General features: G+C 44.9%; 1 non-coding gene across 1 annotated transcript; it reads left to right on the forward strand.

Annotated features, from left to right (window-relative positions):
• Positions 1 to 14,226: 14,226 nt before the first annotated feature.
• Positions 14,227 to 14,333, forward strand: LOC129640784 (U6 spliceosomal RNA). The gene has a single exon (XR_008708987.1). It is a non-coding gene; the product is annotated as a U6 spliceosomal RNA (small nuclear RNA).
• Positions 14,334 to 15,578: the final 1,245 nt, after the last annotated feature.

Consider the following 15,578-nt stretch of genomic DNA (forward strand, 5'->3'; position numbering starts at 1 on the left):
CACCAGTACCATTTTACAAGATTCCATGTGTATGCATTCGTATACTATATTTGTTTTTCTCTTTCTGACTTACTTCACTCTGTATCACAGTTTCTAGGTTCATCTACCTCAGTTAAACTGACTCGTATTGTTCCTTTTCGTGGCTGAGTAATATTCCATTGTGTATATGTTCCACGACTTCTTTATACATTGTTCTCTTGATAGATATTAGGTTGCTTCCATGCCCTGGCTATTTTAAATAGTGCTGCAGTGGACATTGGGGTGCATGTGTCTTTCTAGAGGTATGGTTTTCTCCGGCTATATGGCCAGTAGGGGATTGTTGCATCATATGGTAGCTTTATTCCTACTTTTTAAAGAAACCTACATTCCCTCTCCATAGTGGCTGTATCCATTTACATGTCTACCAACAGTGCAAGAGGGTTCCCTTTCTTCCATGTCCTGTCCAGCATTTATTATTTGTAGAATTGTTGATGATGGCCATTCTGACTGGTGTGAGGTGATACCTCATGTAGTTTTGATTAGCGTTTCATTAGTAATGAGTGATGTGGAGCATCTTCGCATGTGTTTGGTGGCCTTCTTAATGTCGTCTTTGGATAAATTTGTTCATGTCTTCTGGTCACTTTTCAGTTGGTTGCTTTTTATCTGATATTAGGCTCGATGATCTACTTGTGTACTTTGTAGATAATCCTTTGTCAATTGCTTCATTTACAGTTACTTTCTCCTATTCTGAGGGTTGTCCTTTCATCTTGTTTATAGTTTTCTTTGCTGCTTATATACTTTGAAGTTTCTCTAGATGCCATTTATTTTTATTTTTATTTCAGTCATTCTCGGAGGTCTTGCTGTGATAAATGACAAAGAGTGTTCTGCCTATGTTTTCCTCTAAGAATTTTATAGTTTCTGGCCTTACTTTTGGTCTTTAACCCATTGTGAATTATTTTTGTGTATAGTATGAAGAAGCGTTCTAATTTCATTCTTTTACATGTAGTTGTCCAGTTTCCCAGCACCACTTACTGAAGAGGCTCTCTTTTCTGTCCTTTTTCCATTGTACATTCTTGCCTCCCTTGTCAAAGAAAAGATGCCTATAGGGGTGTGGGTTTATCTCTCAGCTTTGTGTCTTGTTCCATTGCCCTCTGTTTCTGCTTTTGTGCCTGTACCATAGTGTCTTGATAGTATAGTCTGAAGTCAGAAGGTTGATTCCTCCAGTTCCACCTTTCTTTCCAAGATTGCTTTGGCCCTTCTGGGTCTTTTTTCCCCCCATATAAATTGTAAAATTGTTCGTCCTAGTTCTTTAAAAAAAAAAAAGTCATTGGTTGTTTGATAGGGATGAATTGAATCTTCAGATTGCTTTGGGTAGTATAGTCATTTTCACAACATTGATTTCTTTCAAGTCAAGAACAAGGCATATCTTTCTATCTGTTTGTTTCAACTTGGCTATCTTTCATCATACAGCCTGTCTTTCTGCATACATGTGTTTTGTCTGTTTAGGTAACTTTAATCCTAGCTATTGGGGAAGAAAAATGGAAACCCACTCCAGTACTCTTGCCTGGAAAATCCCATGTACAAGGAGCCTGATAGGCTACAGTCCATGAGGTCCCGAAGAGTCGGACACGACTGAGCGACTTCACTTTCACATTTCACTTTGATGCATTGGAGAAGGAAATAGCAACCCACTCCAGTGTTCTTGCCTGGAGAATCCCAGGGATGGGGGAGCCTGGTGGGCTCCCATCTATGGGGTCGCACAGAGTCGGACGTGACTGACGTGACTTAGCAGCAGCAGCATTCCTAGCTATGCTATTCTTCTTGTTGCAGTGGGGAATGGCACTTTTTTCTTAGTTTCTCTTTTTGATTTTTCTTGTTGTGCTGTAAGTCTGCAAAGGATTTCTGTGTATTAATTTTGTATCCTGGGCTTTACTAAATTCATTGATTAGCTCTAGTAATTTTCTGGTTCTACCTATAGGGTCTTCTATGAATAGAAACAGGTCATCTGCAATCAATGACAGATGGACTTCTTCTTTTCCAATATGCGTTCTTTCTCGTTTTCTTCTCTGATTGCTGTGTCTATGACTTTAAAAACTCTATTGATTAATAGAAATAGAGTGGGCACCATGATCTTGATGCTGATCTTAGAGGAAAGGCTTACATTTTGACACCATTGAGAATAATGTTTGCTGAGAGATTTTCCTATATGACCTTTCTTATGTTGAGGTAGGTATCTTCCATGCCCATTTATGGAGTGCTTTTTAAACTGGTATTTAGTTTTGTCAAAACCTTTCTCTGCATCGATCAAGATTATCGTATGCTTTTTATCTTTCAGTTTGTCAATATAGTGTATCACATTGATTGATTTGCAGATAGCGAAGAATCTTTGAATCCCTGGGATAAACCCCACTTGAACTTGGTGTATGATCCTTTTCATGTGTTTTTGTTTGGTTTTTGCTACAATTTTCCCCAGGATTTTTGCGTTGATGTTCATCAGTGATGTTAGCCTGTAACTTTCTTTTCTGTGTGGCATTTCTGCTTCCTTTTGGTTCATGGTGATGGTGGCCTCGCAGAATGAGTTGGGAATGCTCCTCCCTCCACATTTTTCTGGAACAGTTTGACCAGCATAGGTATTATCACATCTCTACCATTTGAGAGCATTCATCTGTGAAGTCCCAGGCATTTCTTTGTTGGAGACTTTTGATCCCAGTTAGTAGTGCTTGTGATTGATCTGTTCATAGTTAGAGCTTGTGACTGGTGTTGGTGCTTGACTTATTCATATTTTCTCTTTCTTCCTGGTTCAGTCTTAGAAGATTGTACTTTTCTAAGAATTTGTCCATTTGTTCCAGGTTATCCATTTTATTGTCATGCAGTTGTTTCTAATTGTCTCTTATGATCCTTTCTCTTTCTGTGTTGTCTGTTGAAACGTCTCCTTTTTCATTTCGAGTTCGAGTGGGCTGCCTTCTATGGGGTCACATAGAGTTGGACACGACTGAAGCGACTTAGCAGCAGCAGCAGCATATAAGGCTCAGCGACCCCGAGCTTTCCCAGATGTGGGATTTTTAGTGCTAAAACCAGGACAGCCCCGGGCAAACCAGGATCCTGGTCACCCTAGTTCTGTGTATCGTCTTCCTCAATCCTGAATGCTCCCCCTTGTCTGTCCCACCCCATGTTTACTATCCAATACTCCTCATCCTCCGTTTCTGCTTGCACATCACTTCTGCTGCCCCCAGGGAGTGGTTTATTCGTCCTGTCTAGGAGCTCTGGGGCTTCCCAGGAGGCACTGAACAGAAAGTGAAAGTGTTAGTCACTCAGTCATGTCCTGACTCTTTTGCGACCCCATGGACTGCAGCCCGCCAGGCTCCTCTGTCCATGGAAATCCCAGGCGAGAATACTGGTACCTATGCCCTCCTCCAGGAGATCTTCCTGACCTGGGGATAGAACCCAGGTCTCCCGCATTGCAGGTGAAATCTTTACCATCTGAGTCACCAGGGGTGCTAGTGGAAAAGAACCCGCTGCCAGTTCAGGAGACCCAAGAGATGTGGGTTCGGTCCCTAGGTCTGGAGAAGGAAATGGCAACCCACTCCAGTATTCTTGTCTGGAGAATCCCATCCATAGAGGAGCCTGGCGGGCTACAGTCCAAGGGGTCTCAAAGAGCCAAACATGACCGAGTGACTTAGCACAAATGCTCAGGCTCTCCTGGCAGTGACCACTGTGTTCTAACAGCTTCTCTGTCTCTCTTCAAGTTATAAACTCATTAAAGACCGAGGCAGTTTTTTTTTTTTTCCTTCTACCTATAATCTCAGAGCCTAGCAGAGATTCTGGTGCACAGTAGGTGTGCAATGAAGTTTTATTGATTTAATGACTATCAGTATCAACATATCAAGTGTCATCTATTTCATATCACTACGTGCGATGTTAAGGACTGAATGTTTGGGTCCCCTCCAAAACTCATATGTTGAAGTCTTAACCCCCAGAGCAGCTGTATTTGGACGTGGAGCCTTTAGGGAAATGCATGAGTGTGTGCTAAGTCGCTCAGTCGTCTCCAACTCTCTGCGACCACATGGACTGTAGCCTGCCATGCTCCTCTGTCCATGGGATTTTCCAGACAAGGATACTGGAGTGGGTTGCCATTTCCTCCTCCAGGGGATCTTTCTGACTCAGGGATCAAGCCTGTGTCCCAATGCAGGGGGCCTGGGTTTGATCCCTGGTCAGCAAACTAGATTGTACCTGCCGCAACTAAGCCCTGGTGTGATTAAATAATTTTTTTTTTAAATTCAAGTAACACTAAATTCAACACTATACTTTAAAAACAGCATGTGCAGATTGAGCCTATTCCTGTTACAGTCACTCTATCTATGCAGCTCTCTATCCACCCTTCTATCTGTATTTTTTATAACAGTGTTCACCAACTGTGGATATTTATAGTATTTCTGTGATCATAAAGTCAGGATGATTTGAACTTAGGTAAAAAAAAAAAAGAAGTGGAGAAGGAAATGGCAACCCACCCAGTGTTTTTACCTGGAGAATCCCAGGGACGGGGGAGCCTGGTGGGCTACCGTCTATGGGGTCGCCCAGTCGGACACAACTGAAGCGACTTAGCAGCAGCAGCAGCAAGGAAAAAAAAAAAAAGGAGAGACACCAAGAGACGGCTCTTTCTCCCCCTCCCTCCATCCCCCTCACTTTTTCCCCCTGCAGAGTCACCTAGGAAAGACCGTGTGAGCACACACTGAAAAGGAGCTCCCAAAGGGAGCTCTCAGCAGACGTCCACCCTGTCAACACTGGGTCTCAGGCTTCCAGCCTCCAGAGTGGTGAGAAAACAAATTTCTGTAGTCAAAGCCACCAGCCTATGGTATTTTGTTATGGTGCACCCAGCGCGATAACACAGGGGTCGTACCCAGTTCATATAACCATGCTGTGACGATTGATGGGTGTGGTCATACAGACACCCTCCTGAGTCAGAGAGCTGCTTTCTATTCCAAAACCGTTCCAATAATACTTCCCATCCCACTTTAAAAACATAAGTGTTCAACATGACAAGATTGACAAACCTATTTTTCTATCATTCGGCTTTACTTCTGCAAACAAGTATCTTAGAATAGTAACTTCTGGGACTGGAAATGGTTACATGAATACGTGGTTCAGTTTCAAATGGATGACTAATATTTTTTGCAGCTAAGTAGCATTTTCTGTTTTCCAATGATACTTTAAAGCCCATTTATGTTACTGAGTATGCATAATTAATTCCTCCTTTGGAAATGTCTTTGTTTTCTCCACTGAGCTGGTGATTCTTCCTCGTCCCACTCAAATCCTACCACTCCCCTCCCACCCCTGGCCACACTTGTCATCCCGTTCCCTGCCTCAAAGCCTGACATCTACAAGCTGCAGCCCCCAGGCTTTGCTGTTCTCAGTGCCTCTTTCTCGGCTCTTGACCAAAGGGAAGCACTTTGAGTAGAAGAAGAGTGTGAAGAGAGGAGTGTGAAGGGCGGGGAGAGAGAGGGGTGGGTCTTCCCCCTCCCTCCCTCCCTGCCAGAGCCTGGTCTCCACCATGGGTGCCTTCCTCTGTCATATAGCACCCACGCTGGGCGGCCCCTCTCCTATGACCACAGCTCTGGATGGGTTCTAGGAATAGCACACCCTTTCTCTTTTGTTTCTCCAGGCCCAAGGATGATGGAAGCTTCTGCTGTTAATAGTTCCCAGTGGCTTCTCCATTCATCTTGATTCTCTTTACCTTGCCCACAGTGTGAGTTAAGGGTTGAGTTGTAACCCCCGCCCCCAATTCCTATGTTGAAGTTCTAACCCCCAAGACCTCAGAAAGTGACTGTCTTAGGAGAGTGTCTTCAAAAAGGTAATTAAAGTTAAACAAAGTCATACAGGTGGACCCTAATCCAATCTGACTTGTGTCCATATAATAAGAGGCCCAGGTGGCACTAGTGGGAAAGAACCCGCTTGCCAATGCAGGAGACATAAGAGATGTGGGTTCGATCCCTGGGTCTGGAAGATCACCTTGGAGGAGGGCATGGCAACCCACTCAAGTGTTCTTGCCTGGAGAATCCCATGGACAGAGGAGCCTGGCGGGCTACAGTCCATGGGGTGCCAAAGAGTCGGACATGACTGAGCAACTTAGCATATACACAGTAAGAGAAGATTAGGACATCGGCGAGCAGAGAAGGAAGACAGTCTGTGGGCAAGGCAGCCGTCTGCAAGCCAAAGAGAGAGGCCTCAAAAGAAACCAACCCTGCCCACATCTTAATCTTGGACTTCCCAGCCTCCAGAAAATAAATGTCTGTTGTTTTTAAGCCACTCATCAATTGTGGTGGTGGCTTAGTCACTCAGTCGTGTCCAACTCTTTGTGACCCTGTGGGCTGTAGCCCACCAGGCTCCTCTGTCCATGGGATTTCCCAGGCAAGAATACTGGAGTGGGTTTCCATTTCCTTCTCCAGGGCATCTTCCTAACCCAGGGATCAAACCCAAGTCTCCTGCATTGCATACTGTTTCTTTACCTCTGAGACATCAGGGAGGCCCACTTATCAATGGCACTTTTGTTACAGCAGCCTAAACGGGCTAAGGTTCTGTTACAGCAGCCCCAGCAAACTATGACACCATGGTCAATCGTCCCATCACTAAACCACTTGTGGAGCCCTGGGGATGTGCTGGTTATATCCTTCTCGGACCTGGTCTCACACAGCCAACCTCACCAAGGACACTTATCATATGTCCCTTTATCCACGCCACGGTGTCTATCATCACATTCCTAAGTTTGTAAATATGTCAACGTTTGTGTTGTGAATGCCTGTTCCTGAAATACTGCAGGACTTACTTTCACAATAAGGTTCCTAAGCTGTTTCTAAGCGAGGAGCCAAGTGACATCCAAGTCTCTGTGTGGAGCATCTTGTCGTTTTTGGAAAACTCTTTTCACATTTTTTACATCAGCTGCTGCTGGAAGGCCTGGGGTGATGACTGAAGTCCAGAGAGCTTTTGGAGATGCTGTGTGAGAGTTTTTGTTGCTGCTTCAGTGGCTGGGAGACCCAGTGGCTGGTGAGGAAGCTGAGCAAGGTGAGCTGGAACATGTAGGGAGGCCCTGGGTTCTGCATGTAAGGAGATCTAGGGAGGAAGAAAAGATACCACTACAGTGAGAGTTGTTAGAACAGCAGGAAAAGCTATCTAATTCAACTTATTGAAGGAATATAAAGGGCTTCCCTAGTGGCTCAGTGGTAAAGGATCCACCTGCCAAGCAGGAGATGTGGGTTTAATTCCTGGGTTGGGAAAATCCCTGGGAGAAAGGAATGGCATTGCACTCCAGTATTCTTGCCCAGAGAATTCCATGGACAGAGAGGCTGGTTGGCCAAAGGCGGACACAACCTAGTTACTGACCAACGACAAAGTAGTGTAAAACAATTTTATAAAATCATAGGACGGGATGGGATTTATTGAGATGTCCCAGTTTTACCACCTTCCCCCTCATTCACCCCTCAACTATTGAGTCACTCCTAATAAATACATTTCTTTGTCTCCAAAGCACTTTCACACCCATATTTCATTTGAGCCTCAAGGAAACTGTGTGAGGTAGCTAGGGAGGTATTAATGTCTCCATTTTACAAATAAATGAAACTAAAGAGCAGGTAGTTGAAATGCCAGCATTCAAGAAGCTAAAAAGTGTTAGAGCTGGGCCTGGAGACTCGTGATCCTCAGACCAGGTGGGTATTGCTAGAGTTCCCATCGTTTACCCTCCCTGCTAATCTGGGCATGCACACTAAAGACTGATGTCGCACGTGGACATTCCATCCAAAACTCACAGCGAGGAAGGACTTCTCAACATCTGGCCGTGAGCAGAAAAGGCAGAGAAAGGGAGAGAGTGAGAGAAAGACCTCATACGAGCTGAGTTTACAGGGAGCAGGAAGGGGCACACGCATTCTTATCTCAGCCCCGACTGGGCAGAGCAACACAGGAGAGCAAGCAGATGTACAGAGGCTGAGCCTCTCCGAACATTGTCCCCCTCCCGACTCCATATTCAGCTGGCAGGCCCCAGGAGTTAGGTCATCCGTTACCTCCCTCTAATGCTCTGATGGATATGTTTGCAACACACAGGGTTTCCATTAATCTGGGGAAAGTCCTACCTTAGGCTTTCACTGAATCTGAAATTGCTTCAGCCATGACTGCTGTCTCCAGTGAACTGGGTCCCTCTTCTTCCACAGAGATGCGCCACACAGGCTGCTCTCGCCTGCACCCTCCACCTGCCTATCTCTCTCTCTATGTATCTTTAAATTGGAGGATAATTGCCTTACAATGGTGTGGTGCTCTCTGCCGTACATCAATATTAATCAGCCATAATGGTATATATGTATATATCCCCTTACCCTCTTGAGCCTCCCTCGCCCCGCATTCCACCTCTCTAGGTCATCACAGAGCTCCAGGATGGGCTCCCTGTGCTCTATAGCAGCCTCCCACATGTTACGAGCATACATGGGGCTTCCTTGGTGGTTCAAATGGTGAAGAATCTGCCTGCAATGAAGGAGACTCAGGTTTGATCCCTGGATTGGGAAGATCTCCTGGAGATGGGAATGGCAACCCACTCCAGTATTTTTGCCTGGGAAATCCCATGGACAGAGGAGCCTGGCGGGCTGTAGTCCATGGGGTCTCAAAGAGTCAGACACATCTGAGTGACTCTGAGAGTGAGTAAGTGTATATACATCAATGCTACCTTCTCAATTTGTCCTAGCCTCTCCTTCCCCCGCCGTGTCCACAAGTCCATTCCCTACATCTGCATCTCCATTTCTTCTCTGTAAATAGGTTCATCAGTACTGTTTTCCTAGATTCTGTATATATGTGTGGTGCATGCATCCTGAGTCACTTTGGTCGTGACTTTGGTCATATAGACCCCATAGACTGTAGCCTGCCATAATGCATATCATACATGCATTAATATACAATATTTGTTTTGCTCTTTCTGACTTACTCACCTGCTCTCTTTACTCCTTCTCTACATCTATCCATGGAGGCCCACCTTCTCCAAGAAGCTTGAGTGTTTCAACTCTCAGGGATTTTTGTCTCAGCTGCATTCCTGAAGCCATTATCATACAGACCCCCAAACTCAGCACTGAACATAGGCTCTTCAGGACTAGTTCTCTGATGAGATGTCAGCCCCTGGAGAATCAAGCTGGAATCCCACATTCTACTGAATCTATGCTCCTGCTAGTAGATCCATGCATGTTAGCTGTGACTTTTCTGGGAAAGAGTAGGCAAAACTAGGGTTAAACACAGCCAGTCATTGGAATCCAAGAGGAAAGGGGAAAGGAGTGGGAATTAATTGTCTTCCCGTGTTGGAAGTTTTCGCTGTTGTTTCAAGATCCATGTACAGTCAGCATATTCATGTTGCTCTAGGATTAGCACAAGGTAAAAGAACAAACAGAAGCCTTCCTTTGTGCTATTTTAGGAACAAGGAAAATAAAATAATACCTTCGAAATGGAGGAACAGCCTAGCTTTCTGTCACACAAGAATGGGCTCATAACACCTCGGCTGCAACCGTTTCAAATGGAATCCTATTACGGTGCAGAGCATATTTATCAGTGTATTTGATGAACCCTTTCTCCTAAGTCCCCCCGGGGGAGATCCACAGGCCCAGGCAGGCTCCTCTCAAACTCTCCTATTCCACCCTGGCAGGTCCCAGGGACTCCCCCGCCCCACCACCTCTGCTCTTGGTAATTGTCACCACCACCCCAAGCTGTCAAGTGTCTCACCCCTTCCTGAGGGGCTCTGGAACCTGGTCTCTTTATGCCCACCTGTTGGACTGCACCTCACAGGCCTACAAAGCCTGCATTTGCCCAGCTTCAAGACTGACGAAAGCCTGGATTGGGCAACAGAGGGCTTCCCCGGTGGCGCAGCGGTGAAGAATCCACTAGCAATGCAGGAGACACAGGAGATGGGGGTTCGATCCCTGCACCAGGAAGATCCCCTGGAGAAGGGAATGGCAAACCCACTCCAGTGTTCTTGACCAGAGAATCCCATGAACAGAGGGACCTGCCGGGCTACAGCCCATAAAGTTGCAAAGAGTCAGGCCTGACTGAAGTGCCTTAGCATGCACACATGGATCAGGCAACAGAGACTTCAGTGGTTTGACAGATGGGGAGCTTCTGTGTCTGAAGCGAAGTCCTGGAGCGACCTCCCACGCTGTGCAGCACACACCTTCAGGACGTGGCAGCAGTCTTTGCTCCTGGTGGAGGGGGAGATTGCCAGTTACAGGGGAGTTGATGTCAGATGGGCTCATCAATTACCAGGGAAACCAACAGAAGGGCACACACCTCACCGCCCCTTTGATAAGAACAACCACTAGCTGGTGCCCAAGGCAAGTATGTAGGAAGGCCAGAGTAAGTGTAAATGAAGCAGGCACTGGTCGGGCAAGGGACGGACAGAGAGCAAGGGAACAGCCATCTTGAGTGGGCTAGTCAGCCACCACCCTTCCTGGTTGTCCCTGAAAAAAAGCTCGTAGACCCTCATTTTAAGACTTTAATGCCCATTATCACAGGAGGAAAGACAAAATATGGGAAATTACATGCGTGTGTGTGTGCGTCCAGTGGCTAAGCTGTGTCTGACTCTTTGCAACCCCGTGGATTGTAGCCTGCCAGGCTCCTCTGTCCATGGAACTTTCCAGACAATAATACAGGAGTGGGTTGTCATTTCCTCCTCCAGGGGATCTTTCTGACCCAGGGATCAAACCTGTATCTCCTGCATTGGTAGGTAGATTTTTTTTACCACTTGAGTCACCTGGGAAGCCTGAGGAAATATACAGACTACAAATCTAACAGTCTTGAGTTTGGTCCACAGCATCTGATGATCTGGTTGAAATAACTGGAAATTTCCTTTATGTCAACATTGGGTGTTGTAAGCAGACAGGGGAGGGGGTCCCTGGAGAAAGATAATCAAGCCTGACCTCATTTTGGTCCAAGACATTTTGTGATCTAAACCTGGCCACAATGCTTGCCCTTAAACAGGTCTCAGTAATTAATGATCTTAAGGGGAGAAAGGACTACAGGCACGAAGGGAAAGCAGTCAAGAAACAATGGGTCTAGGGACTCCCTTGGTGGTCCAGTGGCTAAGACTCCGAGCTCCCAATGCAAAGGGGCTGGGGTTCCATCCCTGGTCAGGGAACTAGATCCTGCATGCCACAACTAAGTGTTTGCACGCCCCAACTAAAGATCCTGCATGCTGTATGATGTGGCCATTGAAAAAGATTGGTCCACATTAAAAAATATATACCTTAAAAAATGTTTTTAATAGAGAAATAGAGGTGAGCAAGAAATAATCAACACAGCAACAGGCCTGTTTTTGTTCTTCATTTGTCTTTAGCTCTGGGGTAAAACCATCAGTTGTGGGGGAAAGGCTAAGCAGAAAATTCTAGCCAGGGCTTTGGAATTTAAGTCCAAGATTATATGATATATATATATATATATATATATAATATACCATTCAGCCTCCCAAATAGGTGGCATAAAGTCGGGTTGTGCCGCCACATGTGCACAGAACATAGAATTCCTATGGTTCTTTGTTAGTAGGGACTATGAATTTACATTTCAAAGCATCCATGTCTGAACAAATTGGCTTCTAATGTAGTTTGCTGTAAAAAGCCAAACTATTTAGTACAAAGGGTTATACTCATGCACATACATATAGACTACATATGCACACGTATATATTTTTTAAGAATTTTTTTGATGTGGACCATTTTTAAAGTTGTTTATTGAATTTGTTACAATATTGCTTCTGTTTTTCGTTTTGGTTTTTGAGCAGTGAGGCATGTGGGATCTTGGTCCCCCCATCGGGGGTTGAACCTGCAGCCCCTGCATTGGAAGGCACAGTCTTAACCACAGCACCACCAGGGAAGTCCCTTTTGTTTAACTCTTAAGTAAAAACAAGAAGCCATTTGGCCACAGTCTAAATATTCGGGGAAAGAAGTAAGTAGAATTACTCCTGTTGGAAATGCCACATTAATTTATTATGCATAGCATGATCAAACAAGAGGCCCCAAGACAGAACAAGCAGACTATGCTCTTTCCGAGGTAAAAGAGAAATGCAAAGATGCTAAGTCGTGGTCCTTCCTGAGAATTAATTTTGCCCCCAGGATTCTTAGCAATTAGGTCTTTTCATCTTGGAGGTATCCGAGGCAAAGGAGGACGCACAGCACCAAATCCATGGCACAGAGTTCAACACACAGTATTCTACCTGGGGATGTGGAATCAAAAACCCAGCACTGAGAAGGAGTCATGCACAGACACACGATTTATGGAGGCCATGCAGGGAAAGAAAATATATGGGTTACATATCATACCACTCTGGATGCAACCATTTTTCACACAGCAGAAACTGAAAGAGAAGATAAAGGAGAAAGACAAAGAAAAGTGGGGAGGGGCTTTCCCTGGTGGTCCAGTGGTCAAAAATCTGCCTTCCAATGCAAGGGACGAGGGTTTGATCCCTGGTGGGGGAACTAAGATGCCACAAGCCACAGGGCAATTAAGTTTGCAAGTCACAACTACTGAGCCCGGGAGCCACATCTAGAGAGAAGCCCGCACCCCACAATGAAAGATCCCACATGCTGCAATTGAGACCCACCAAGGCGATGGAAAGCTGGAATCAAGATTGCCGGGAGAAATATCAATAACCTCAGATATGCAGATGACACCACCCTTATGGCAGAAAGTGAAGAGGAACTAAAAAGCCTCTTGATGAAAGTGAAAGAGGAGAGTGAAAAAGTTGGCTTAAAGCTCAACATTCAGAAAACTAAGATCATCGCATCTGGTCCCATCACTTCATGGGAAATAGATGGGGAAACAGTGGAAACAGTGTCAGACTTTATTTTTGGGGGGCTCCAGAATCACTTCAGAAGGTGACTGCAGCCATGAATTTAAAAGACGCTTACTCCTTGGAAGAAAAGTTATGACGAACCTAGATAGCATATTGAAAAGCAGAGACATTACTTTGCCAACAAAGGTCTGTCTAGTCAAGGCTATGGTTTTTCCAGTGGTCATGTATGGATGTGAGAGTTGGACTGTGAAGAAAGCTGAGCGCCAAAGAATTGGTGCTTTTGAACTGTGCTGTTGGAGAAGACTCCTGAGAGTCCCTTGGACTGCAAGGAGATGCAACCAATCCATTCTAAAGGAGATCAGTCCTGGGTGTTCTTTGGAAGGAATGATGCTAAAGCTGAAACTCCAGTACTTTGGCCACCTCATGTGAAGAGTTGACTCATTGGGAAAGACTCTGATGCCGGGAGGGATTAGGGGCAGGAGGAAGGGGACAACAGAATGAGATGGCTGGATGGCATCACTGACTCAATGGATGTGAGTTTGAGTGAACTCCGGGAGTTGGTGATGCACAGGGAGGCCTGGCGTGCTGCGATTCATGGGGCCGCGAAGAGTCGGACACAACTGAGCGACTGAACTGAAGTGAACTGAACTGAACTGAAAGGCGATGGCACCCCACTCCAGTACTCTTGCCTGGAAAATCCCATGGGTGGAGGAGCCTGGTGGGCTGCAGTCCATGGGGTCGCAAAGAGTCAGACACGTCTGAGCGACTTCACTTTCACTTTTCACTTTCATGCATTGGAGAAGGAAATGGCAACCCACCCCAGTGTTCTTGCCTGGAGAATCCCAGGGACGAGGGGACCTGGTGGGCTGCCGTCTATGGGGTCGCACAGAGTCGGACATGACTGAAGCGACTTAGCAGCAGCAGCAGCAGCATAGCCATAAAATAATTTAAAATATTTAAAAAAAGAAAAGTGGGGCAAGTAAAGGTAAAATCAAGAAAGAGAAGGATGGAGCCTCCTCCTGGCCACCTGGCTGACCCCTCATCAGCAACTCAGCAGCCACTCAGCATCAGCACTCTCTCAGTATCCCTGCTGTCTCCATGGTGATTTAATGTGATTCTGATGGATGTGACTAGTTCATGAACGCTTCCTGGAGCTGGGCACTGTTGGTGCTAACTCCATTTTCCAGATGAGAAAACAGTGCTTCCGAGATTGTTAACAACTTATCCCAAATCACCGAGTTGCTAAAATTGTGGGATCAGGCCATTGAACCTAGGCTGTTTCAGGCCCAAACGTGTGCTCTTGGTGAGCAAAGTAAAAAATAAGATGGTGTTTAATGGAGGAGAACATGAACATGTATTGAGTACTTAATATATACCTGGCATGTGATCCTCACAACAGTCCTGCAAGGGAGGTATCATTCCCATTTCATAGATGAAGAAATTGAGGCTCAGTGCTCACTTTGGCAGCACATATACTTAAATTGGAATGATACAAAGAAGATTAGCATGGCCCCTGCTCAAGGATGACATGCAAATTGGTGAAGCATTTCATGTTTTTATGGCAGAAACCATCACAACATTGTAAAGCGATTTTCCTGCAATTAAAAAATAAAGTTAAAAAAGTATGAATGAAACAGGGAAATTTCTTTAGAAGTTGAGGCTCAGAGAGGTTAAGTAACTTATCTAAAGTTGCACTGCAAAGTCCCGGTCTGGGGCACTTCACCTCCTCTGTGTCTATGCTGAGAGTTTTGTACTTTCTCTCTGAAATAAATCCTGTTTGCTTGCTACCATGAAAAAGAAAAAGGCCAGGTCTCTCAGACTGCAAAGCCCATATTCTATTTGTTAAAAAATATATATTGTTGTTTTGCTCCTAAATTTTATTTATTTATCATTATTTATTTGGCTTCTTCAGGTCTTCACTCTGGCATGTGGAATCTAGTTTCCTGACCAGGGATCAAACCCAGGCTCCCTACAGTGGGACTAGTGTCTTAGCCACTGGACCACCAGGGAAGTCCCTCATATTCTTTCTTATTCTTTCTTCCAGATAGAATTCGGAGGAATTTCACGGATTGAACTAAGTAATTAAAAATCTCTCCTTTAGATATTTTTAGTCCTGCATATCCAAGCCAAACACCTAGTGTATTTGTCAGAATTTGAAAGAAGTCTATTAAAGACTGCTTGCAAGAAAACCACTGTATAAACTATGTTTTATAAGTTCTTTTGTTTTAATTATTTAGGTTTTCTAAAGTTTGAAGGAAAAAAAAGGAAACAGAAACCAGTTTTTAATGATTTGGAATTAGGATTCATGAATACACTTGATTCTTTCTTGGTACTGGGGGAAAGCAGAGAGTAAATGTGGTGGGAAACTATGAGGGTCCAGAGATTCAGACTTTAGCCTGGAAGAGACATTAAAGAGGTATTTCAGGGACTTCCCTGGTGGTCCAGTGGCTAAGACTCTCTGCTCCCAATGCAGTGGGTGTGGGTTCGATCCCTGGTCAGGGAACTAGATCCCACATGCCACAAGGAAGATTGATCTTATGTGCTGCAACTAAGACCCAGTGCAGTGAAATAAATACTCAATAAATTAAATATTTAAAAGAAACCTCAGTTATTTAAAAAAATGCAATTCTAATTTATTTTAGAAATAGCTTGAGTGTCTGCTGGTCAACAGTAGAGCTAAGGCCAGAACCTGGGGTTTCCCAATTCTTAAACCATTGTTTTTTCTTAGACATGAACCATGAATTCCTTTAGAGAATACTCCTTTCTCCTCCTCTCTTAATCCAGATGGGGGGAAAAAAGTGAG

This window comes from Bubalus kerabau, unplaced genomic scaffold, assembly GCF_029407905.1.
Source record: "Bubalus kerabau isolate K-KA32 ecotype Philippines breed swamp buffalo unplaced genomic scaffold, PCC_UOA_SB_1v2 scaffold_40, whole genome shotgun sequence".
Lineage (NCBI taxonomy): Eukaryota > Metazoa > Chordata > Mammalia > Artiodactyla > Bovidae > Bubalus > Bubalus kerabau.